Source organism: Apodemus sylvaticus, chromosome X (assembly GCF_947179515.1).
Source record: "Apodemus sylvaticus chromosome X, mApoSyl1.1, whole genome shotgun sequence".
Lineage (NCBI taxonomy): Eukaryota > Metazoa > Chordata > Mammalia > Rodentia > Muridae > Apodemus > Apodemus sylvaticus.
In genome coordinates, this window is record NC_067495.1 from 60,490,440 (window position 1) to 60,516,001 (window position 25,562).

The 25,562-nt window shown below is 39.6% G+C and overlaps 1 pseudogene; it reads right to left on the bottom strand.

Annotated features, from left to right (window-relative positions):
* LOC127674501 (rRNA 2'-O-methyltransferase fibrillarin-like) lies at positions 1–24,606 on the bottom strand (annotated as a pseudogene).
* Between the last annotated feature and the right edge of the window lie 956 nt (positions 24,607–25,562).

Below are 25,562 nucleotides of genomic sequence, written 5' to 3' on the forward strand. Positions count from 1 at the left end.
TCAGCTCTGAATTTCAGATCTTTGCCTTGGGGGGTGGCTGTACACACATACAACCACAGCATGGTCTCATTCATAGAGTGTCAACCACTCCTGGTCCTCATGCTCTCCTGATGCATCTTCTTCGCTTCAGATGCAAACACAGCTTTTGCAAAGGCTGTGGACTCAATGCAGTTGGCCTTAATAGAAATGATAAAGTATCCTCCATTCCATGGAAGGTGTGGGCATTCAGGGCCACAGTCTGGGTTTGGTCTGGCTGGCTGGGCCACATCAGCACAGGTCACATCCACCATAAAGATAAACATGCTGCTTATTTGTGTGTGTGCTGAGCGTCTTCAATCACAATGCCAGCGTTGGTCCTCTTCTTGGCCAAGTTGATGAGGTCACCGCCAGAGCAGTGGGTGAACTCAACTGCATAAACTAGATCCTCTGGGTTGACAGTATCAGAAATGTAGGAGACGGTGGTGCCTGAAGTTGTCCCAAGATTGGCCCCCAGCTTGTTGTGGCTCTGGTCTACAATGCCTAGGATTGTTGCTGCCAGCTCAGAACAGAAGGGCCTCCAGGCTTGGCACTCGATTTTGTCATCTCCCTCTGAAATAAAGACTCTCTTCTCCCCACATACAGATTCTTTGAGATAAGGACATCATCCTTTCTGCAACAGATAAAGATGCCTTCACGCTGATGTGCTTCCACTATCACATTCTTCCTGACTGGTTTCTTCTTTTGCCTCCTGGTTACCACCTCCATCTCAGTTGCCCTCAGACAGGAAACTTTCACCCTTGCTCACTTCCTCCTCCAAGTCCTAGGCCCCTAAAGTCTCTGCCTTGACTTCTGCCTCCGGCAAAGCCTCCTTGGCCTCCTCTACCACCTCTGTCACCAAGGCCTCCTCTGCCACAAGAGCCACCTCCATGAGGGATGAAAGCTGGCTTCTTCATCACTGCATTCTGGTATCACTGCTCTGGCAATCTGTGGTGTCCCCCACTCCACGAGTCTCAGGCTTTTCTAGTTCACTGATCTTAAATTCTGTCTTCCACAAAGTCCTAGCCTAGGATATGGATGAATTCAGTGAAGTTCTTTGCCACTTTGTAACAAGGGTGTCTTTTCCCTAGGTTTCTGCCTGGGGCCTGATCAGAGTAGTCTGTACTGTCAATATCTTGGTCAGTATTTTTGTCTCAAGAAGACCAGGGCCTTCTCTATAGCTCTGCTTCTCTGAGTGCTTACTGGAACTGCCTTTAATGCTCTGACTCAGGACAACAGGGCTTTTCCTAACACACACTTCAAAACTGTTTCATCATGCTTATCCATCATTAGAGGAGCTTCCTCCTAAATGGGGACTAACACAAGAGACCCACACCCAGAGACTGCGTAGAGTGAGAGACTTTGGAGCATCCAGTCCTAGATGAGATGTCTTCATGAAACTCCTCAGAGCTCAGGGAACTCTGTGGAAGACGAGGCAGAAAGACTGACAAAGCCAGAGGGTATGTAAAACAGCTAGGAACTAAGGCCTTTTAAACATGGTGGGACTGACACACATGTGAAGTCAGTCACTGTAGCAGTATGCACAGGGCCTGCACAGGCCTGGGCCAGATGCAGTACCAGCATGCAAAGAAATGGACACAAGCCCCCATTACTAACCCAGAAACTATCTCCAATTGATAACTTCTCACAAAAAGAAAGTTAGTTTTCCCTAATGGAGTCTTACTGGAGCCATGGATAAGGGTAGGCTTCTTGCCGAGTAGTAGATGGCCAACATGAAATAAACTCAATGGTGGTTTTGCAGAATTTTTTGTCCCATATTTCTTTTTTTTTTTTTAACCTTACTGGTGTTCTGCTTGTATATTATGGTTTCAAATTGTGTACATGTGAGTGTGTGTGTGTGTGTGTGTGAGTGTGTGTGTGTGTGAGTGTGTGTGTGTGTGAGTGTGTGTGTGTGAGTGAGTGTGTGTGAGTGTGTGAGTGTGTGTGTGTGTGTGAGTGTGTGAGTGTGTGTGTGTGTTTGTTTCTGGTGTTTTAAGTGCTTTGGGCATTCTCACATGGCAGAAAGTGGAAGGACAGAAAAGGATGGAAGCTGTACTCATGGCAAAAGAGAAAGGAACTTAATCAAGTTCACTCAGCAAGCCTTTCTACAGTAATTCTGCTCTCATGACCTACACACCTGACAGGCCCTGTCTCCTAACATGGCTGCATTGAAGAAAATGTTTCTAGAACATGAGCTGGGGCGATACACTCATGGCATAACATTATCTGTCTAGGAATCTATCCCTTTCATCTAAAATATCTTATTTGTCAGCATACAATTGCCTACTGTATTTCCATATTTGCATATCCACAGTCAGTAACTAGCTGTGCTCTTTCTTTCATTTATTTATTTATTTATGTATTTTTAATTGAGTATCTTCTTCATTTACATTGTCAATGGTAAAACCTTTCCCAATTTCCCCCCTCTCAAAAGTTCCCCTCCCCAAAGATTCCCTACCCCTCCTCCCACCCCCTGCTTCCATGTATATGCCCCTCTACCCGACACACTCCCACCTCCCCCCCACCCCCCACCCCTGTTCGTTTCCCTTTGTTGGGGCCTCTATTGAGCCTTTACCTGACCAAAGACCACTTCTACCACTGATGCCCAACAAGGCATTCCTCTGCCACATTTTTGGCTGGAACCATGTGTACCCCTTGGTTGATGGTTCAGTCCCTGGGAGTCTTGGAGTGTCTGGGTATCTGAAGTCATTGTTCTTCCCATGGGGCTGTAAGCCCCTTCAGATCCTCCAGACCACCCTTCAGATCCTCCGTTGGGGACCCCAAGCCCAGTCCAATATTTGGTTACTAGTTTCTGCCTCTGTATTTGTAGGGGTCTGGTAGGGCCCCTCTGGAGACAGCCATGGCATGCTCCTTTTGGTACACGCTTCTTGTCGTAGTGTTGGGGTTTGGTGACTGTTTATAGGATGAATCCCCAGGTAGGGCAGTCTCTGGGTGGCCTTTACTTCAGATTCTGCTCCACACATTGCCTCCCTTATTGCTCCTGTGAGTATTATGTTCCCTTTCTCAGAGGAACCCTAGCACCCTCACTTAAGTCCTCCTTCTTGAGCTTCCTGTGCTGGGTGAATTGTAACTTGTTTATTTTGAGCTTTTGAACTAGCATCCGCTTATTAGTGAGTACATACCACGTGTGTTCTTTTGTGACTGGGTTACCTTGCTCAGGATGACACTTTCTAGTTCCATCCATTTGCCTAAGAATTTCATGAAGTCATTGTTTTTAATAGCTGAATAGTACTCCATTGTGTATATATACCACAGTTTCTGTATCCATTCCTCTGTTGAGGGACATCTGGGTTCTTTCCAGCTTCTGGCTATTATAAATAAGGCATCTATGAACATAGTGGAGTATGTATCCTTATTGCATGCCGGGGAATCTTCTGGGTATATGCCCAGGAGTGGTATAGCTGGGTCCACAGGTAGTACCATGTCCAATTTTCTGAGGAATCGCCAAACTGATTTCCAGAGTGGTTTTACCAGCTTGCAATCTCACCAACAATGGAGAAGTGTTCCTCTTTCCCCACATCATCTCCAGCATCTGCTGTCCCCTGAGTTTTTCATCTTCTGACTGGTGTAAGGTGGAATCTCAGTGTTGTTTTGATTTGCATTTCCCTGATAACTAAGGATGCTGAACATTTCTTTAGGTGCTTGAGAGCCATTTGAGTTTCCTCAGTTGAGAATTCCCTGTTTAGCTCTGTACCCCATTTTTTAATAGGGTTATTTTATTCTCTGGAGACTAACTTCTTGAGTTCTTTATATACGTTGGATATTAGCTCTCTATCGGATGTAGGGTTAGTAAAGATCTTTTCCCAATTTGTTGGTTGCCTTTTTGTCCTATTGACAGTGTCCTTTGCCTTACAGAAGCTTTGCAGTTTTATGAGGTCCCATTTGTCAATTCTTGTTCTTAGAGCATAAGCCATTGGTGTTCTGTTCAGAAACTTTTCCCCTGTGCCCATGTGTTCAAGGTTTGTCCCCACTTTCTCCTCTATAAACTTCAGTGTGTCTGATTTTATGTGTAGATCCTTGATCCACTTGGACTTGAGCTTTGTACAAGGAGATAAGAATGGGTTGATTTGAATTTTTCTGCATGCAGACTTCCAGTTCATCCAGCACCATTTGTTAAAAATGCTGTCTTTTTTTCCACTGGATGTTTTTAGCTCCTTTGTCAAATATCAAGTGACCATAGGTGTGTGGGTTCTTTTCTGGGCCTTCAATTCTATTTCATTGATCTTCCTGCCTGTCTGTAGACCAATACCAAACAGTTTTTATCACTATCACTCTGTAGTAGAGCTTGAGGTCAGGGATGGTGATTCCCTCAGAATATCTTTTGTTGTGGAGAATAGAGGGGCCCTGCCAGAGCCTTACAAATACAGAGGCAGAAACTACCAACCAACTATTGGACTGAGCTTGGGATCCCCAACAGAGGATCTGGAGGGTGGTCTGGAGGAGCTGAAGGGGTTTACAGCACCATGGGAAGAACAATGACTTCAGACACCCAGATACCCCAAAACTCTCAGGGACTGAACCATCAACCAAGGGGTACACATGGTTCCAGCCAAAAATGTGACAGATGAATGCCTTGTTGGGCATCAGTGGGACGAGTGGTCTTTGGTCAGGTAAAGGCTCAATAGAGGCCCCAACAAAGGGAACCGGACAGGGGTGGGGGATGGGGAGGAGGTGTGTGTCGGGTAAGGGGGAATATACATGGAGGCAGGGGGTTGGAGGAGGGGTAGGGAATCTTTGGGGAGGGGGGATTTTGGGAGGGGGGAAATTGGGAAAGGTTTTACCATTGGCAATGTAAATGAAGAAGATACTCAATAAAAAAAGATCCAGTTCCTGCTCCCCATCCTATTTTATTTCATAAATTGGCAAGCATCCTGTATACTTCACTACCAAACAAAGAGCTGTCACCCAACAGTACAGTAGCTTCTGTCCATGCAGAACATTTACATGCTAAAACATACAAACTTATTCAAGTGTCAAAGTATTTTCCTTTGTATCTAAGATGCAATGTTACTGCACCTGTGAACGTTTTTTTGTAAACTGGACCCTTACATGTGCCTCTGGTTCCTTGCCACTGACTCCAAATGTATATTAGTAGCCATTCAGAGCTTCCTTCCTGACATTTAGGAGGATGGAGGGAGACCGGGCCATTCTTTCAGTATCATGCATATGGAAATGGATGCCCACATACACATTTATATTTATGTTAGAGGCAGAGAGTCTTAACTGTGTTTATAAAACTTCCTTACAATTTTAATTCAGAGACTCTTTAAATAATGATAGGAATACTTCACCTTTTGATTCCTGTAAAAATAAAGGTTTTCATATTAGCCAAGTCTTGAAGCCCAGGGAACAATGCATCGATAATGGTTAATATTTATTGCCAAATAGAGTGGCTCTAGAATCACCCAGAATGCAGACTTATGGACATATTGTGAAGAGTTATTTAGATTAACTAGGTGGGAAGGTGCACTCAAAGTGTGGGCTGCAATCTTGGACTGAATAGAAAGAAGAAAACAAGAAAAACACCAGCACTCCCATCTCTCTCCTTCCTGAAAGCAGATACAATGTGATTGGTCACTGATGTTCCTGCCATCCTGTCTTCCCTATCGCAGTGGAGGATACCTTCAAATGGAGCCAAATCCAAAGAAAGTAAAGTCCTTCCTTCCTTCCTTCCTTCCTTCCTTCCTTCCTTCCTTCCTTCCTTCCTTCCTTCCTTCCATTTTTTCTTTTTCTTTTGAGACAGGATTTCTCTGTGACAGTCCTGGCTGTCCTGGAACTCTTTGTAGACCAGGCTGGCTTCAAACTCACAGAACTCTGTCTTCCTCTCCTTCCTGAGTGCTAGGATTAAAGGCATGCACTACCACTGCCTGGTGAAAGCCCTTTCTTAAGTAATTGGGAGAAAAGTAAAAGCTGTTCCCCAGAACACCTGAGCCATCTTGAATGTTCTCAGATTCCAAGCAAGGCTCACTGGGTGTAGCCAACAGCCTGTTGTCCAGAAAATGACTTTCTTAGTCTAGGTGGGGAAAAGAAATTCTATGGTTTGGGTAGGCTGATTTATTTCTAAGTAAGCAATGATCTTATGTTTGAGATGTGTTTCAAAGCCAGCTTGACCTGGCTGAACCCTCTTGGTTATTTTCTGCCAGAGATACTTGCTTTATCCAGTTCCCTTCCATTATCCAGTCCCATATAATGCCCACCAGAGTGCCTATTTATAATTCCAGTGCTGTTCCACACAGTTCTATAACCCATTCAAGCATACCATAGCACCTTATGTGACTGAAATGTGTTTATTTCTGTGAGTGGGAATCAGACGAGCTTTAGTTTTAAAAAGTTCAATTTTTTTAGATGTTCTAGAAGGCTTATGGGTTGTACTTTACACCCCCACGCTGGCATTTCCTGTGCCATTGAACCTTGTTTTCTGTCTCTTTACTAGACCCAATGCCAGTGTACCTTAGGTGAGTTTCACAGGAACGGGCTCCTCTATCTCCACACTTCTCAAATGATAATGAACCCCATGAAGGCAGTCACTGAGCAGTATTTGATTCAGGACTGCTAAGGACATACACTAGAGGATGGATGCCCACATAAATTTGCAAGAGTGCAAACTAAGCCATGATATTTCACTAAAAACTCCAGATCTCTAAGAATTTGAGTTCTTCTCTTAACCTGTGTTTTAAAGTTTTAGTTAAAATATTGTACACCTTAGTGGGATTCTATGTGATATTTCCATAAATGCACATAGCATACAGTGAAAAATAACCACCCTTTCTACAAACCCAAGTCTAATTTCTAGTAATCACTACTGTACAGAGAGGGAGGGGAGGGGGAGGAGGAGAGGGAGAGAGAGAGAGACAGAGAGAGTGGGGGAGGGGAAATGTAACACTTAATACTTGCTTTCTGTGTTTGGTATAGTTCATCCAGTGTCCTCAAACTCCTTCTATTTTGCTGAAAATGACAGGATTTCATTCTTATTTGTGGCTGAAGAATGCTTCATTGTGTATATATACACAACACATGCTCTTTATCACATCAGCTGTTGATTGGCACCTAGGTACCTAGCTATTGATGATTCCATATGTTAGCTATAGGGTATTATAGAATATCAGTAAACATGGTGTGCAGATGTCTGGTGTGGTGATTTCCTTTCTTTTGGGTGCATATACAGAACTAACTGGGATAACCAGTGTCATATGGTATATCTACTTTTTAGATTGTTTGAGAAGTCTCCATACAACAGTAATGGTGTGCTAATTTACATTCCTCCCAATATTGTATAAGAATTCCTTTCAATCCACACCCACAGCAGCATTTGCTATTTTTTTTTTTTTTGGACAATAGCTATTCTAACTAGAGTGAGGTAGAATCATGTAGCTCTGATGCCTAATGAGATTGAACATTTTTTTCATGTATTTGTTGGTCAAGGCATTTTTTCTTTTAATAAGATTCAGATCATTTGCCATTTTTAATGGGATTATTTGGGTTTGTCTGTCAGGTTTTTTTTTTTTTTTTTTAGTTTCTTATGTACTCTGCATATTAACACTGTCAGATTAGTCACTGGCCACAATTTTCTTCCATTTTCTAGGCTGCCGATTCACTCTGCTGATTGTCTCCTTTGCTGTGCAGAAGCTCTGTAGATAAACGTGATCTCATTTGTCATTTTTTGCTTTTGTTTCCTCCTCTTGGGGTTATATCCAGAAAAAAATTACTGTCAATGTCTTGCAGAGTTTTATTCTAGGAGTATCAGAGATTTGGGTCTTAATGTGGGTCTTTGGCTCATTTCAAGTTGATTTTATTTTTGAAACAGGGAAGCACTATGTAACTCCGGATGGTCTTGAAGTCATGATCTTATCTGCCTCTTGAATACTAAGATAACAGGCAGGCACGGCCATGCCCAGCCTGCTAATTTTTGTACAGGCTGGGAAATATGCCTTATGTCTCAGTCTTCTACAGTAGTCTATTTTTAAACTTCTTTGTTTTCTAATAAATGTCTTTGATTATAACTTTATCTCTGAGTGCAACTTTGGCTGCTTCCCACTGGTTTTGATAATTAATGTTTTCATTACCATTAACCTCTAAATAATTGACAATTTTTGTTTTATTTCCTCTTTACCATATTAATTTAGAATATGTCTTAAATATCAAAAATTTTGGATATTGCTATGATGTTTCTCCAATTCTTATTTTGAAAACTAATCACTAATTTGATGATGTTAGGAGGCAGATTCTTTAGGGGGGAATTAACATTTAAAAGCAGAGTCTCCTTGCCCTTATTATAAAAGAGGCTCCAGTTGGTGGTCTAGCATGTTCCAGCTTCAGAGAATGTTACCCATGAAGAGTGCTCCTTGGTCCATGTCTTCTGCAGGGAGAGATTTCAGTTGAGAAATCCAGATAGTTTAAGGATACTTTTATTTAGCAAAGCAGAGTGCACACTGCAAATAGTTTGGGGTGAGCTGTCCTGAAGAATGGATAGCAGTCCATTAGGTTCTGTCCACTGGATTTAAAGAAGTTTCTTAAGGTTTCTTAGTGTGACATCATTGTTAAGTTCTGCCCTTGGGTGCCTGCTTCATTTTGCCCCACTCTGCTATACATGCTCTGGAGTCAGGATGCCCCTACAAGCTTTATTTTCCCTCAGGCCATGTATGGTGGGTGGGAACGTGTCTTGGTCCCTATACTGGCTGGGTTTGTGTCAACTTGACACAAGCTGGAGTTATCACAAAGGAGCTTCAGTTGGGGAAGTGCCTCCATGAGATCCAGCTGTGGGGCAAGCTCAATTAGTGATCAAGTGGGGAGGGCCCCTTGTGGGTGGTACCATCTCTGGGCTGGTATTCTTGGGTTCTATAAGAAAGCAGGCTGAGCAAGCCAGGTGAAGCAAGCCAGTAAGAAACATCCCTCCATGGCCTCTGCATCAGCTCCTGCTTCCTGACCTGCTTCAGTTCCAGTCCTGACTTCCTTTGGTGATGAACAGCAGTGTGGAAGTGTAAGCTTAATAAATCCTTTCCTCCCTAACTTGCTTCTTGGCCATGATGTTTGTGCAGGAATACAAACCTTGACTAAGACAGTACCTCAATTTCAACTACAACAAAAAGAACCCAACTGTAGCTTTAAGAATGATGAGCCACAACAGTGCATCCAAGCCACCAGGAGACATAGTTACCAATATAAAGCAGCAGTTTCCTTGGTTACCTCACATCTACTTCCTCTTCTACCCTGCCAGAATATATCTAACCTCAAAACGAGTGCATGTACAGGACAACCTCCTCATTCCTGCTCATGTTTGCCTAGCTATCTACTCAAACATTGGCACAAGGAGAAAACATCCTCTGTGTACGAGCCAGGAGCAGGCCCTTGCCAGACATCAAATCTGATGATACCTTTTGGACTTTTCAGCTATCAGAACTGCGAGAAATCGGTTTTTTAAAAATCTCTATAAGCTGCCTACTCTACGGTATTTTTTTATAGTAACATGAACATACTGAGGCCGACATTTATCTTTTTACTTTTAAAACTTACTGAATTGTGCTCAATAACAGAGTCTATATAACAGAAACATTTTAAAATGTTTTCAGAAGGCCAGCTGTGATGAACACGCTTGTAATCTCACCAACTGAGAGGCAGATAGAGGCAAGACACTCAAAACCAGCTATAGAATAAGACCCGGCCTCAATTCTTTTTAACAAGATATTTAATTTGTATGAACAATTTATATACATTTGAAATAATATATGTTTTTACTGGTTACAAACCCTCATATCTATATACATAATTACTGCATGCTGTTCATATTATCAAGGTAGTTGATATTGTTAGTCAATACCTTCCTGCTTTGAGTTATCATTACTTTTAAATTTTTATTTATTTTATTTTGTTGTGCATTGGTCTTCTGCCTGCTTGCATATCTGTACACTACATGTATGGTGCCCAAGGAAGCCAGAAATCAGTGTTGCATCCTTTGAAACTAGAGTGAACTGCTGCGTGGATGCTTGGAATCAAACCTGAGTCTTCTGGAGGAGCAGCCAGTACTCTGAACCCCTGAGTCATCTCTCAAGCCCTGCTTTTAATTTTTTTTTTTTATCTAGTAGTCTTTTGATTTCTGAGAACTATGTTAAAGTATTTCATGTTGCATAGGGAATTAAACTTTTCTTTTTATACTTATTATTTCATACATTTTGAAACAACCTTCTTAGATGCATATGGTTTTCTCCTTGTATTATATACCACTAATGAACTGCTCCTTTAATTATTATGAAAATGTCCTCTTTGTCCCCTTAATGATATTTCATTGGCTAGTAACAATGTTTACTTTCTTTTTGTTGATATTGTCTGGCATATCACTTTCTGTCCATTTGAGTTCTAGTCTTCCTATGTCATTTCATTTTAGGTATTCATTTTCTTCTGTATTTACACTAAAGCCTCTGTGATTCATTAAGTAATTCTGATCTCTTCACATAGTTTTATTACAAATACATATGTTTTCTATTTATCTTGACTTTTCTTTGTTTATTCTGGAGTGAAAAGCGGTTTTCCTTGCTCAACTAATGTGAAAGGGACAGCAGGGATTGGAGATTGGACCAGTGTGACTTCGGTAACTTGTTGCCTTTATATGACTACCTTAATGTTAAATGTTAGTTCCAACCTGTTGCAAGATCAACTATTCCAGGATTTCTGGAATGAAGCATTGTATGTAGAAGAAAACTCAAAATTAAGATCTCTTCTAATCTAGAAAATGACAGATAATCTTCACTGAGTGTGGACTCTATGCCAGGCAGTGTTCTACTCTCTGTTATGACTGGGAATAGAAAGTAAGTAAGTGGTGATTAGTGGCAACAATAAGCAGTGTCTTCTAAACCATGGCGGTGAGTTGATATTGTTCAGAATGGGGTATCTTTTTAAATTGTTTTTATTATTGCTGGTAGCTTTTGTTATTTTATTCTGCTTTTATTCAAGATAATTTTGCTTCTTACCTTTTCTTTTCTTTTTCTTTTTTCTTTTTTCTTTTTTTGAGAAAGGATATCATAATCTCATGCTGATATTTAACTCTCAGTGCTCCGGCATCGATATCTTGAATGCTGAGATTATAAACCTGTTGGAATCCCCCCTCTTTACCTCCCTTTCCCCCTCCATATGTCTCTCCATCTCTCTTCCTGTCTCTGTCTCTCTGTCTGTCTCCCTGTCTCTCTCCATATGTATATTTCTAAGCAAATGCTCTATTTCTAAGCTCCATTCCTGGCCTTAATTTCCAAGTATATAACAAATTAGAGAGAATCATATGATGAATATTTATGCATCCATCATGAATCTTTAATGATTAACATAATCTCATTTCACATATACCTGCTGCTCTCATAATGCACATTTAAGTATTAAACACAACTCAGCATATCCTTTAATCTATAAATACTTTATTATACATCCCCAGAAACTAGTCTGTGTTTTAAAATATTACCACAATATGTTAAAGGGATTTATACATTAAAGTGCTGTGGTGTTATGTATATTTAAAAAAAATCACTCTGGTAACGTATGGAGAACAGATTATAGGTACTCATGGGTGGCAGTGAAGAGATTGGCAGGGCTCCTGCTGTGGTTCAACAGACAGATGGTGGTGGGTAGTCCATGAATAGCACTAGAGATGGAAACAGGCTGGGATAGTGTAGATACAAAGGTAACAGCAGTCCGCAAACACAGGAAACCTTGTAATTACAAAGTTCTAAGAGAGCTTCTGCTCTAAGACCACAGTATCTTTGTCAGCACTATCTAGATGCTTTCAGAAAATGTTATAGTCCTGGAAGAGTCCACCCTATGATGGACAGGGATGGTTACTCTGTAGGTCATCCAAACCACTGGGGCTGAGGTGTACAAATATTTGTTGCCTGAGTGTATCTCCACTTCCAAGATCTGAGGCACATGCAGAATACTGATCATGATGTCATAAAATTAATAGCACTGTCAGGATAGCAAACACACAACAGTTGATCATTTGATGATCCAGGGTCCTGCCTACTAGTTAGGCTGTGACAAGGCCACCATGATCAATGCTTCTGAGGGCCTAAGCTAAGCTGCCAGAGCCCTGTACCAATAGGTGTACAGCTGTAGCTAAGAAGAAAAAGTAAAGACCAAGCTGGAAGAGTGAGTTTGAATGTAAGACTGTGTTGGGAGAGAGAACTAGGTTGGAGGGTGACATGAGGGTGCCAAACACATCACATTGTTGATGTCAAGAGAACCAGTGAAAGGATGGGAAGCCATGCATACTGCAAGTGGTCTAGGGCACAGGCTGCAAATCATTCAGGATGTCAGGGGCTAGACTTAACTATTTGGTTTGAAATCAAGGTGGAGATGGGGGTGGTTGACACTAGAAATCTGGTCAGGTAGAATGAGATACTGGCCAATGCGTCTCTGCTCATCAATCTCTTTCAGGGGTACAGAGGACAATGTATGTCTACCAAAACTTTCAGCTCCCCTCCAAGTCTAGGATGCTCTGAGTTTCTTTATTAGAAAGGGGATGGAAGGTTTTGGGGTCAGTCGTGTACATTTTTTTATATGTGCATGTTGACTGTGCTGTGGGAGTTCTACTTTACCATTTTTGATAAATGACTAAAACCCAACTCCCCATTTTCTCAAAAGATTTTAGTCAATAGTAGTAGTACATACTCCTTTGGCCCTGGTACAGGCTTTCCTCTTTTCATATAGATTCAGGCTCTGGAAATCAAAAAGATGATTCTCTAACTCCCAGTCCTAGGAAGTGGAGCTTCCTGAGCTCATGTTCCGAGAATATCTCGGTAGAAGCCACATATTTGGACAGCATTTCAACTCCTGGCAGAGACGGTTGTCCAGCTGCTTGAGAGGCCCACATTAAGTGCTGACAATAGTAGATCAACGTGAAAGTCACTGCCCTACAGCGGCGAACACAGGAAATGAGTGACTACAAAAGTCAGCAATTCATCTAAAGTCAGCCTAGGTCAGGGCCTCTGGGAGAGTTGTAATAGGCTTTGCGCAGAACTCAGGATGATAATGATGCTGAACAAGATGATGATGGATGGTAATGGTGATGATGATGGTAATGATGTAATGGCTAGTATTTATTGAGCACTTATTGTGTAGCAGTAAGTATTATGCTAAGTGCTTTATACACACATATAGACTCTTCTTTAACAATCATAGCTCTTATATTTTTTTGCTGCTTCTTCCTATTTTATTTATTTATATTTTTAGGATTATAATTTAATTATAACATTTCTTTCCTCTCCTCTCTCCAAACTCTCTATGGATTCTTCCCACTCTTCTTTAAATTCATGAACTGTCTTTACACTAATTGTTATTTTGAATGTGCACGCACACACACACACACACACACCACGACAATCTGTTGAATCCTTATAATGTTATTTGTATGTTTTCAGGGCTGATCACTTGGCATAAGAAAACTGAGAAAAATCAATTGATTTGTGCAAGACTGTCAGCCAGAAAGTGGCTGAGCTCAAGTTCAAATATATTCAGTCTGACCCCAGAGCCTGAGCTCTTGGCTTTCTGTTTGAGAAACGCACTGAGAACATAATAATTACTTTCCCTCTTGCTGTGACAAAGCATCTGACAAATGCAACTCAAGGATTTCCTTCTGGTTCACTTTGGCTTGTGATAGAGGCTGTAGTCCACCCTGGCAAAGAAGGTATGGCAATGAGAGAGGTTATAGCTGTAATGACAGGAGGACAAAGATGCAGATAATATCATGTGCACTCAGGAAGCAGAGGCAAATGCTGGTGGCACAGTTCCTTTACTCTCCCAGTTTCTTTTGAATTGTTTGCGGATAAGAGTCCATGGGATGGTGACACTCATATTCAGGGTTGTACTTCCCTCCTTAGTTAAGCATCTCTAGAAACACTCCCCACAGACACATTCAGAGCTATGTTCCTTATGTGATACTATATCTAAAGTTGACTATGAAGATTAACTACTAGAGTGTCCATGCACAATATGACAAGTCTGGGGCAAAATGCCAGTTAGGTATACTGCGGTGGATCCCTGTGGACACAACTATATGCTACTGTGGAAGATACTATGCTCTGGCTAATCCTCAGTGTGAAGGGGTTAGTCAAGAAAGTTGAATGGAGGAAGGGCAAGCCCAAACACCCAACCCTCTGATGGCACAGAGTGAATGGTATTTCTCCCTATAAGAATGTTTAGTTTTGTGTTGTAGATTGTAGACTTATCCAAACCCATGCTTCCCTTTTGATTGTAGGAAGGACTCAAGAGTAATAATTCTAGTCATACAAAAAAACAATGATTGGCTTGCAGCATATATTCTAGTAATATTCATGAGGGACCCACTTGGTCACATTTCCCTTTCTCTTTAGTTCATTGTATATTCTAGATATTAATTCTAGGTCAGGTGTATAGTTAGCAAATATTTGTCCACCATTCTGTAGGCCCTCTCTTTATGTTATTAACTGTATCCCTTTATATGAAGAAGCCCTTTTATAATTTCACGAGATTTTATTTTTCAAATGTTAGAATTCTTTAATAAATGGATGCAGTTTTATTCAGAAAGTTGTTACCTATGTTTATATCTAAAGTTGTTTTCCTTTAACATATAAAAAGTTTCATGTATTGCATTAAGGTTTTTGTACCCATTTGCAGCTGACTTAATTTTAACAGCTATTTATTTATTTATTTATTTATTTATTTATTTATTTATTTCCCATCCCACTCTGTGTGTGTGTGGATACACTGGCATATATGGAGAAGGCAGAGGACTATTGGTGGGAGTCATTTTCTTCTTTCACCATATATACCCAGGTCCCGGTCCCAGGTGTTGTACATGGGTCACCAGGCTTGACAGCAAGGACCTTTACTGTCTGAGCCATTTCACTGACCCTGAACTTGGTATAAAGGGCAAGAGATAGAGATCTAGTTTCATTTTTTTATATATGGGTATCCAGTCTTCCTGATACCAGTTGCTGAAGAGGCAGTCTCTTCTTCATTGTGTACTTTTGACATCTTTGTAAATAAATAACATGGCTGTAGTTGTGTGGGTTTATATATCGGTTCTCTACTGCACTCCATCGATTTATCACACTCTTTTATTGCTATTACTCTATAGCACAATCTAAGCTGAGATCGGGTATGGTGATACTACTAGCATTGTTTTGTTTTGTATTTCTGCTAGGATTGTTTTGGCTATCCAGTGTCTTTTATATTTCCATATGAATTTTAAGATTCTTTTTATTTCTGTGAAGAATAGCATTGCAATGAAAAGATTTTTTTTTACTTTATTAATCTGGTGACACAAACCCATTTTCATGCAAGTATGTAATGTATTTCAAGGATATTCTCATTTCCTTGAGAATGGCCTCCCTTTCCTTTCTCCTTCTACAGTGCCCACTGTTCTCCCAGATAGTTTTACATCTACTTTCATGTCATCTATTCACATACAATTTTAAATATCCATATAAAATCCAGTACCCACAGATGATTGAAAACATGCAATATTTGTCTTTCTAAGAGTGACTTAATTTGTTTAATATGGTTATCTTCAGCTGTATCCATTTTTCTATAAAGAACATAACTTTATCCTTCTTCATGGTTTAAAATTTTTCTGTTGTATAAGATGAACTATAAATGCCCAGTAACCATATAGAAAATGTTCAACGTCTCATTAGACATAAGAGACATGCAAATTAAAACTATATTGAAGTTCTGTCTCACCCTAGTCAGAAAGTAATTAAGAAAACAGCAAATGTTGGGCAAAAGAAAATCCTTATATATTGCTAGGTAAAATATTAATCAGTTAAACCACTATGGAAATCAGTACGGAGATTCCTCGGCAAACTAAAAATAGGCATTGAAATTCTGATGGATACTGTATTGAGTATGTAGACTATGTTTTGGCAATATAGTCATTTTCACTATGATAATTCTTCCAAATTATAAACACGACAGGTCTCCAGTTTTGTTCTTTAGTGTTTTAAAGTTTTCATTGTAGAAACCGTTTACTCTATGCTTAGATTTATCCCTAAGTTCTTAACTTTATGGTATTTTTATATTCTAATATAATTACATCATTCTGTTTGTCTCTTTCCTCCCTTTAGTCCCTGTATCACTACCTTTATCTCTCTAAGTACAATTAATGACCTCTTTTAAATTATATTTACATATATGCATACATATGTATGTATGTATGTTTATACATATACACATATACATACACATACATACACACACACATAAATGCAACCTGCTCCATTTGTAAAATGTTACCTGTTTATATGTGATCTCAGGGCTGATCATTTGGAATCAGATAAGCAATTAGGAGCTCGTACCTTGGAAACAAAATTCTCCCACTCTCAGCATTTCCCCAGTTGAACATGATTCTTTGTCTAGGCTTGAGGTCCATGAGATTTCCCCCTTCCATGTTAGCATGCCCATTAGTATCATCATTGTTTAGACAGTCATGTTGATGAGTGTTTATAGATGTTGCCTCTCTCCTAAAACATAGCCTCACAGCAAACTTCCTGTTCTTCTGGCTCTTGATCTTTCTTCCCCTTCTTCTGCAATGATCCCAGAAAATAAGGTGCAGAAATTGTGTTGTAGATGTGCCAATGGGAGCAGGGCACCATAAAATCTCTGGTTCAGCACATTTTGATCTGTTGTGGTTTTCTGTAATGGTCTCTGTCTGTGTCAAAGAAATGTTTCTTCGATGGGAAGTGAGATTTACACTTATCTATGAGTATAAGGATACACATTTATAATAGAGTTAGGAACTAAGTTTGTTAGTAAGTGGCAGTTGAAGGTTCTCCTTCAAGATCCAGGATTTTACTAGTGCCAGGCTAGGCTTCTAATACTATGCATGATCCATGATTAAGTGGATCTCAAATCCAATTAGTGTCCAAACCTTGGTAGTATTTCTGTGGTTTAAGAAAATAGCAATTGTGAGTGGAATTATTTTTCTGATATCTTTTTCAACACGTTGACTATTGCTATACAAGATGACTGCTGACTTGTTTTATATTAATTGTATATCCTGCCACTTCACAGAAGTGTTTATCAGCTCTAAGAGTTTTCTTCTTGTGTCTTTAAGGTATGTGTAGAATTACATTGTTGGCCAAAAAACATAGTTGATTTCTTTCTTTCCTATTTAGATCCCTTAATTTCCTTCTATTGTCACTAATACTTTAAATCTTAAATTGAATAAGAGTGGATACAGTGCAAACCATTGTCTTCTTGATTTTAATGGAAATGTTTTGATTTTTCTCCTATTTAGTATGTTAGCTATACATTCGTTATATGCAACCTTTATTAAGTTAATATATGTTCTTTCCAATCATAATTTTTTCAGGGTCTTTATCATGAAGTTTTTGGAGGTTTTATTAAAAGCCTTTCCTGTTTCTATTGAGAAAATCACATAGTTTCTGCCCTTGAGTCCATTTATGTGATATAATTACTTTTATTGATTTGCATATGTTAAAGCATCACCTGTGCCTCTAGAAAAAGCAGACCATTTCAGCAGGAATTTGTGCACCTTATTTCATTTTTTTCCCCAAGAACCCATTTCAATGTGCTGTAAGCACTGCTAATGGGGAGTTTGCTGACTGTACACATGGAACTGCCAATATTTATAGTGCTACATCACAAGGTGGTTCAAACTGCTATGTAACTTTCCTTTCTTTTTTTCTTTTGAGAGTTTGCCTACATAATCCAGGCAATCCTCACATTTGATATCTTCTTGGCTCTGCCTCCAAGTTCTAGGATTATAAGCATGCCTTCCATGTCTTCTTTTGTCTTTTTTCTCATTTTTTTTTAAAAGACAAAGTCTTGGTATGCAGCCCAATCTGGCCTTGAACTTACAATGGAGTACAAGCTAGCCTCAAACTTGAGATTATCCCGTCTGCGTCTCCTGAGTGCTGAACAATAAGCATGTGTCTCTCTATCCTGCTTCGTATACAAGTGTTATTCTGGAAGTTAGTGTATATATATATATATATATACACACACACACATACATACATACATATATACACACATATATACATATATATACATACATACATATATACATATATATGTGTGTGTGCATGTGTGTGTGTGTGTGTGTGTGTGTGTGTGTGTGTATGAACAGTTGTTTTACGCATTTGATAATCTTTACTTCTCACTTTCACCTTGATGTTTCCCATAGATTCTCTAACTTGTTAACATTTCGTCATCTACCTCCTGCTAGTTAAGTTGACAGCACTATTGCATGCACTCAGTGGTTTTGATCTTGCTGGGCATATGTGACAGTTTATATGTCTTTGATGATTTGTGGTGTAAATCAAAGACACAGCCTATAGAGGATACTAGAAGTGCCTAAAAGAAAGCAAGAATCTGTAGAATTGTGTGAGTACTAAGACTTTGATTAGGTGTACTCGGATGTTCCATGGTCCCTAATATCACTAGGAGAACACACAGTTATAAATTGTATTTACCAGTCATCATTGGATTTCCCTCTTTGCAAAAGGTTCTTCTCACACTTTAATATTAGGTGTGGTCATGTGACTTGCTGTGACTCATGAAAAATGGAACAGAATTGACACAGGTCACTTTTGGCTAGAAACTTGGAGTCATGGTGCAATAATCAGAGAAAACAACCTGGCAGCGGGGCACTGTCACATTGGAATTTAGGTCATTGGTATGCTCAGAGCTTCTCCCAACATGGAATGGACATTATCATTAGCAAGAAATAAACTTTATTTCTTCTGAGCCTAAGTTTAAGGCTTACTTGTTACTGAAGCACTTCTTCACCTATGTTAGTGGATAGAAAACAAGTCTCCTTCTCAGAGATAAAAACCTAATAAACCAGTAAGCATACAGATAGCACCTTAAGAGTTTAGCTTCTCTTGTCCTTCCCATTACCCATGAAGCTCAAATCTTTGTAGAACTGAAAAGAATAGGAAAATCAAACTTTGGCAGAATCACTTGGCTTCAGCATAGTAAATGTAAGAAACCACTTTCTGTTTTAATTAACTCCAGACTCTTGGCTTTAACCCAAGCCAACTCAGAGTATTATTCATAAAACTGGACCTAAGAGACATTTGGGAACACTAGAGGGTGGCAAGTAGAAAATAGCCTTTCATTTATCTTTGAGGACACTGTCCCTTGAAATCAGCTTGAATTACTCCTCGAGCATGCGGACTGCAGCCAATCTTGGTGACCTTTGCACTTCAGCTCTTATTTTCTTCCTTTCAGCTCCACCCGCCTTTCTAGTTTGACTTTGCCTCTCATTCCCTACTTTGTTCTTACTCTTTGCGCTTGATAGCTATATGTGCCCTTTCTGGGTTTTGGGACTCTTGTCATTTGTTTATTGGTCCTTACCACTCCTAAACAACATGGTTTAAAAGCAGCCACAACACAACCTTCTTTATTGACTACCCATTATCTGCCAACCACTAGACTAAACATTACCTAATTTTACTTAATTCTCACAAGAGTGGTGAGAAGTACACACTATTAAAATTTCCATTTTACAGATGAAAAGGGAGGCACAGAGAGATAAAGTCAGCCCCAGGATTCTATATGCCCACCAAACTCTGCTTCTTAAAAGCTGTTTCCCAGCCATTGACTGGCTTTTTTTGAAGGAATCCACTGTAGCCTTCATTAAAGGATCAAATAAATCAGATACTTAGGGCAATTTTAATAATCAGAGCTGTCCTATAGCTCTTGCTATAACTGGTAAATTGACATGTCTAGCTTTCTTGGACCAAGAAGTGAGAAAAAGACTGGGTCACCTCCTCACTTAGCAAATACCACTCTACAAAGGCCTTCAGACTGGGAACTCTCCATGCTATCTCTGCTAGCATCTGAGTTAACTAAATTGTATACCTCAAAAAACTGGAATTCTTTTACTGAGGTTGAGCCTATCAATCAACTTCCAAACCTATCTGGAAGTCATTTGAATCTTAGTTGGTTAGATTATAGATGATAGGCACTTACTTTGTTATTATAGGTCTTTTCTATGATCTAAACAACCAAGGTGGCTTTTTCACACAGGCAACCCGTTCACTCTTGCACTTGTTTTTCTAGGAAGCAAATTACAATCAACAAAAGCTCTGCAGGAAGCTGGCAGGATAGAACAGCTGGCAGCAGCGAAAGGTGCTTGCTGCCAAGCCTGAAGACCTGATTTGATGAAAGACCTGTGTGGAAGGAGAGAACTGACTTCTACAGGTTGTCCTCTGACCTTTGACATGCATGCGCGCGCGCGCGCGCACACACACACACACACACACACACACACACACACATACACACACACCACAAATGAAAATAAACAAATGAATACAAAAACCAGTGAATAAATAAACAAAGAAAACCCTCCACAGGGTGAGAATACAAGCTCCATTGAGCTGCATCTTTAGCTCCAATGATACAACACTAGTCTCTCACTTTAGGTAAAATTACTAGTACTACCAAAACAATTCTATTTTAAGACTGCTTGAGATGCCCAAAAGGCATGAGATAATCTGTTACTCTAAGGATGGAGCTATGGATGTTGCAAATCATTTGGTTATGAATCCATCTTTTTTGAGATATTTTGGCCCCAAAGACACAGGAGGAGCTATGTGTGACACAATAAGAGTTTTGTATCAGACAGATGCTCACACAGTGAGGATAGGGTTGACCTCTTGCCAGAACAGCTCCTGAACAATCAAAGAATTGCAGAAGAAAAGTACTGCTCCACTACAAGGCCATAGCCACCCAGCCTGGACTAGCTCACAATATCTCTGCTATTACGTTGCTCTAGCAAACCACTCAGCTTCATTCTGGGCACCAGCACTGACACTCAGGATTTCCAGTGTCCATAAATCTAGCTTTCACCTCATAAAAAAAAACAAAATTCACATAGTTTATGAATCCAGAAGGCCATAAAGGCTACTGAAATCTCACTGAGATCTCTGGAGCTCTTTTTGCAGAAGATGCAATCTTGTGATCCATCTGGAGCCTGACTCCCTCACAGGGCCACAGGGCCCCCTGGTGTGGATATATGGTGCTGTATCTCATCCCTTGCTCCAGATTTTTATCTATGTCAAATAGTGCTAGTTTGTTAAAAAGGAGATTCAATTTCTTCTCTCAAGATCATGCATTTAATGCTTCTCAAAGTTCTCCATATGCACATTAGACTACCATGCACTAACTACAGACCAGAGGAGTCAAAGAACTAGACACCAAAGGATATCACTTGATCTGCACACCAACACTACAAAGCTTATGTCTAAGAAGTCCTTGTCCCAGACCATACCTCTCTAATTAAATATATGTTCCGTTCCTGCTTCCTCAAAAACAAAGGACTTTTACAGCTACAGATCATCCAGAAAAACCTAACTTGATATGATTCACTGATTTCACTGGCTTTAGGGCAATAGGCATCAAACACTGGCGGTGGGGCTTGGAGGCTTGTGGCCGCTTTATTAAAAAGTCTTGAAGGATAATCCCCTACAACACTGGATGAGCTGTGATTTTTTTTTTTTTAACGAAACTTCCATTGTGCTATTACTTCAACTAGGCATATTTTCTGGCCATAGATACACTTTTAGAAATGATCATTTAAATAATGTGCAGAGACTCGGTTGGTAGTATTCAAGATGGGTATCAAAGCGAACTTCTTCAAACTCCCTGAAAGGCTTATGATTTTTGTGGCGGCTTCACAGAAAAGCTCAGTTCAGTTTTTTTAAATATGTTAGTTTAGTTTTATTTATTTTTTTAATTTTTTCATACATTATATTTTGATTATGTTCTTGCCCTTTTCTCTGCTTCTCTCTACTTCTCTATCGATTGACTTTTTGTTCTCTATCTCAAAATAAACAAGAAAACCAACCAAAATGGCAAACAAAAATCAAAATAGACAACAAAACCTAATAACAAAAAAACCCTCCAAAACAAAAAAAAAGTGCACAAACCAAAACATGGATGGAGTCCATTTTGTGTTGGCCACTTACTGCTGGGTGTGGACCCTGCCCTGGAGGATGGTTGATATATCCAGAGACAAAACTGATTCCCCTTTCCCAGGAGGCATCCACTGCAAATCTTTTTGGTTAGGTTAAGACTTGGCATCCACTTTACCTTCTTGATGCTGAGCTTTTTGTCTGGTTTGTATTTGTGTAGGTCTTATGTCCACAGAGGCCCACAGAGAAACACAAACCATGAAGAGTAGTTTGATTGGACATAACTATGTAGAACTGTGTGTTCACTCTGCAGCCTCAACATTCTTCCTGTCTGTAAATCTAGTATTCTAGAGACAAGGACAATGTGACTGGCATTTTCTTATTTACCATCCCTTATCTTGAAGTTTAACCTCTAGGCCTCTCTAGAGATGAAGCCTAAAGACCACATGGTTCACACAAAATTAGAATTGATCCATGTTTATTCTCTCTTCTCACAGAAAAAGAGCTCATAGTACTCATGGGAAGCAAGTTGCAGAATATCCTAAGATAGCATACTGGCATTCTGTCACACTTGAGAGATTCATTCTGCCTTACAGTTAAGGTATACCATCAATGTATATTGACTGCTATTTTGCTATTTTCATGTTACATCTTTTTATTATTATTTTTGTGTGACATGATCATTTTATATAAACCAGTCTTGACTTTAAACTCACTGTGTAGCTCATACTGGCTTCAAATTCATAGAGATCCTTCTGCTTTGCCTCCCAAGTGCTAACTAGGATTATAGGCCTGTACTACCATGCCCGGTTCATTTTGTTATTTTTATATGTTTTGTCTTCCCCCTCTGTTTTCTCTAATAATTTTTTCATATTAAGTGTATGCTTTCTAATATATCATTAAGTTTTTGTTTTGTTACCCAATTTTTATAAAGATTGATTGATTTGTGTGTGTGTGTGTCTGTGTCTCTGTGTGTGTACACACACATGTGTGATTTGCTTGTATGTATGAACCACACATGAACCTGATGCCCAATAAGGTCAGAGAGGGCAACTTATCTCTGGAACTGGAGTTGTGGATAGTTGTGAGCTACTAAATTGGTGCTGGGAATTAAGCTCAGGCTCACAAGAAGAGAAGCCAGTACTCGTAACTACTGAGCAATCTTTATTGCCCCCCATATATTTATTTTTAAAGGGGGAAATCTCTCTGTCTTGCCAGGTTGGTCTCAAGAAATCCTTCTATCTCAGCATCCCTAGTAATGGGACTCCAGGCATGAGTCACTGTGTCTCATTGCATTCATCTTTTGAATCACTAAAGAAAAACAAGAGTACAATTGTATTTTATACCATTTTTATATTTATCTATGTAATTGCCAGTGCTTTTTATTTCTATGTATGGATTCACGTTGCCATCTAATTTGCTTTCTTTTCAGCTTGAAGGACTCCTTTTAGAATTTCTTGAAATGCAGTTCTGCTGGCAGTGAATTCTTTCAGTCTTTGTTTATCTGGAGATATCTTTATCCCTCATTTTTGAGATATAATTTTCCTGGATATAAATTTTTTAGTTTATGGTCTTATTCTTGTAACACATTGAATATATTATTGCATTGTCCTTTGGCTTTCTTTGTGATGGAAAGTTAGGAACTCCCTTATATATGATAAGTCATTACTCTCCTGCCTCTAACCAACTTCTGTTTTACTTATGGAGAAAAGTTGAAGAAGTCATACACTATCAACCTCTGCCGGCCTTCACATGCACATATATATATATATATATATATATATATATATATACACACACATATATATTTATACACATGTATGTATACACATATATTTATATACACATATACATATACACACACATGTGCACTGTATCACTTACACCTGCATACACACAAACATGTCTCTTTTATGAGTTGACTCTTACATACCTTTCTTTGTTTGAACCTCTGAGTTTCTTGGCAGTCATTGGATTCCTTGGAGAAACAGGAGATACAGATTGATGGAAAGTTTTTATTTCTTTGAATATTTTTTGATCTTTTCTCTTTCTCATCTACTTCCAGGACTTTTGTTAAATGAACATTGACATATTTGATGCCGTCCTGCAGGTTTATTAGGCCATGTTAAGTTTCTTCACTTTTTTTTCTCTTTCTAGTTCCCAGACTAAAGAATCTCGCCACCAGTGTGGATGTACTATTCAGCCCCTCTAAATTTCAACTTTAGAATCTCTGCTTTGTTTTTTCAAGTCATGCATATGTCTTTGTTGGTGTTCTCTGTTTGGTGAGACTATTCTTCTATGGTCTTTTGATTTGTTATATCTGGTTTAAAGTCTCTGTTTAGTGAGAATTATGTTTCTTGTGCTCAGGCCTTTTATTTTCATGTTTCTGTATGTGCCTGATACTTTCAAAAAAAAACTGGTAACATAATGCACAGTAGCCAGTCTTGTATCTGATCTGCCTTCAGAGCTTGTCATCCTGTTAGGTTTGTGGATGTTCTTGCTTTGGCTGTTTTGCATAGTGCTCTGTGTCAGTTCTGCAGATTTTATATTCTCAGTGTTCTGTAGTCATTACTTTTGAGCTTTTGTTAACTTCCTAGATGGTCAAACTTGAGTCTTCTTCCTGGGATAAAGTACCTGTGGTGGTCTGAATGAGAATGGCCCCCATAGCCTCATGTATTGGAACACTTAATCTTTAGGAAGTCGTACTACTTGGGAAAGATTGAGAAGTGTGTCCTTGTTGAAGTAGGTGTGTCATATTGAAAGAAGTATATCATAACTAAGAGAGGGCTTTGAGGTTTCAGAAGGCCAAGCCAGTCCCAGTGTCCATCTTTCTGCTACCTATGGATCTGGATGTAGAACTCTCAGCCCCTTCCCCAGCACCATGTCTGCCCGCACGCTGTCATGCTCCCTGCCATGATGAATATGGAATAAAACTCTGAACTGAAAGACTCAGTGTAGCAGTATAAGACAAAACCAGAACAGGGAAGTGGGAAGGGATGGGTGGGAGAACAGGGGGAGGGAAGGGGACTTATGTGACTTTCGGGGAGTGGGGAACCAGAAAAGAGGAAATCATTTGAAATGTAAATAAAAAATATATCAATAAAAATTTAAAAAATTAAATAAAAGAAAAGATTCTTGAAACCAAAAAAAAAAAAAAAAAAAAAAAACCAAACCCAAAAACCCCAAAAAACTCTGAACTGTAAGCCAGCCCCAACTAAATGCTTTCTTTTATATCAGTAGCTGTGGTCATCGTGTGTCTCTTCACAGCAATAGAACCCTAAGACAAATCCCATGACCTAAAGCAACTCAGTGAGGGAAGGACTTGTTTGGCTTATAGGTTACAGTCTATCATTGAGGGATGACAGACTGGGAACTCAGGAAGGAACCTGGAGGCAGATGCAGAGGAAATCATGGAGGAATGCTGCTTATTAGCTTGCTCCCAGGCTCATGTTCAACTAAGTTTCTTATATAGCCTAGGCCTACTTGCCTGGGATTTGTACTGCACACAGGGGTCTCAGCATTCCCACATCAATTAGCAATTAAGAAAATGCCCTACAGACATCCCCACAGGTCACTCTGATGGAAGCAACTCCACAACTGAGATGCTCCCTTCTTGGGTAT